Source organism: Sinocyclocheilus anshuiensis, unplaced genomic scaffold (genome assembly GCF_001515605.1).
Source record: "Sinocyclocheilus anshuiensis isolate Anshui unplaced genomic scaffold, SAMN03320099.WGS_v1.1 scaffold369, whole genome shotgun sequence".
In the NCBI taxonomy this organism is placed as follows: domain Eukaryota; kingdom Metazoa; phylum Chordata; class Actinopteri; order Cypriniformes; family Cyprinidae; genus Sinocyclocheilus; species Sinocyclocheilus anshuiensis.
The window spans coordinates 640,429-642,861 of record NW_015540935.1 but is presented as its reverse complement, the minus strand read 5'-3'; positions in this window follow the sequence as shown (position 1 = coordinate 642,861).

Here is a 2,433-nt window from a genome sequence, read left to right as displayed (position 1 = left end):
ATTTGGACTCTATACACGAAAAAAATGGTGTAGAAGCAATTTTCACTAATTGCTAGTAAAAAAATTGTACAAAGAAACGTAGAAAGACTTAAAATAGTATTTTTTAATAGCAAAAATATATCTCCAATGATATTTGTTTTATTTGCACCTTAGAAAATTATTTTTTTTACAGTGTAGTTCCTCATTCTATAATCTAAAAAAAGGTTAAATATGAGTTCAAGAACATTTTTACACTATAATCCCAATAATATTTAGAGAATATTTATTCATATAACGTTTATTTTTTTACATTAACATAAATAAATGATGCACCGATTTGTCATGAAAATGTCACATGCTAAATAAATAAATAATTAAATAATAATAATAATAAACAAATCTGACTTAGGTTTCATTTTCTACATAAAAAAAAATCATATCTTCAATTTTGAAGTAAAATATGATCCCAGTCATGTTCTTGATGGGTTTTGGGTGATTTGCCAACTAGCACAGTGACATTATTATTACAGCAAATTACATAAACCCTCCAACATGAAATTAATATGAGATGCACCATATGTGCAATAAAAAAAAACATTTACAGTATGAAACTGATATTTGACTTTGAGTCAAGATTATTTTGCTGAGTAACAAAAAGCGCACTTTCTGTAAATCGAAATGAAATCATAAAAAAATAATTATAAAATGGGACTGATGCAACCTGATTTACACCATCAAAAGTCATTAAAACCTCAAGGTCAAGTGTTTGGTTCCCATAGATTGCACTGTATGATGCTTTGGATAAAGGCATTTGCCAAATGCATAAAACACAAGCTCCTTAAACTAACACTACAGTGTACAAAATGAACGTCCCATAACACTCAATAAGAATAGCATGATATATACACTAAGCTTTGCAGGTTTTAAACACCAGCCTACACACAGGATGGCTTTGGTTTTTGGATATTTTAGTGAGTGCTGCAGCGAATCGTCAGGAACAGGAAAAGAGCCCCATCAGGGTGTGATGGGATGTGTTTGCATGTGTGCATGCGGTGAAGCTGACGAGATTAAGAGGTGGCTGATCGTTCTCTCCGCATAGCCCTCATCCCCTCGCCTCGGCCCTTCTCACGCTCGCAGTTCAAAGAGACAGAGACGCAGGCGTTGGAGGGGAGGGGAAGTGATCTCTGGCTTCCTGCGCTCTTCCTCGCAGTCTTGTCTCCTGAGCTTAGCATGCCTTATCTCCTAATGAACGCCCATGAGAGGCAGCATCACCTCCTCGAGAGCCGCTCGCAGTTTTATTATGGGTTTAAGGATTAACCTGCAGATTTAGATTGAGTTAATCTGGAGAGATTTACACTCAAACCAGGCTGAAGAACATCACACTGCAGCTATTACCTTCAATGAACATACCATTAAACAATCACCTTTATTGCTTGACCCAACATAGAGGGGTTTATTCAGTCATATCAAGTCATATGTTTCTGACTTGATGCTCACTTAAAATCCCATAATGCTAATGTGAGCATTGATCAGATAAGGCGCCCTCTGCTTATAGTTAGGATATATTAAACACATCTTCAACATATTTAATTCAAATAAAACCACATGAAGCACATTTTAGGTTCAACATATTTCACAGCATATAGCTTCACCTCAGTGAATTATGTACTTGCAGATGATATAGTATTAATGAAATAAAACTTTAAAAAGTATGAGATTATAGTATCAAATTAAGAGTGCACTTTAAAATTTTCGAGGTGTTGACTAACATGCGAAAGCACATGTAAAGTACTCGATTCAGTTGTGACATTTGCACTCACAGTTTAGAGAATGTTAAGATTGTTTCGAAAAATGTGCCAAAGCAATTGAGAAAAACTGTAAAAAACATTTAAAAATCTTTTTTCAAACAAAAAATGGTGTGAACAAAAAGTAGTAACTTGGAGTTACACAATGCTGTTGTCAAGACAACTAAGCAAAACAAAACAAAGCTAAAAACTATTGAAATAAAATATAGCAATATAAAATCAAACAAAACTTTCAAACAAGATAGATAGTCAGATAGATTAGATAGATAGATAGATAGATAGACAGACAGACAGATAGATAGATAGACAGGTAGATTGACAGATAGATAGATAGATAGATAGATAGATAGATAGATAGATAGATAGATAGATAGAAAGATAGATAGATAGATTTTTACGAAGCATCATAATTAGTCACATTGGCAAATATAAGCACAATTCTCTAAAATCCCTTTGTGCTGACAGTCGTGATTGCTAACGATATTTATCTCCTTTGTATTTTCACACTCAAGTGTCTAATATGAAAACGTGGCAATTTATGAGCATAAGTGAGTGGATGGAGAGGATATACTTCATAATAGATGAAATGTCAGCATGAGTCAGATGACTGGATGTGCTCAAGAGCTGCATGGCATGTACTGTATGTGCG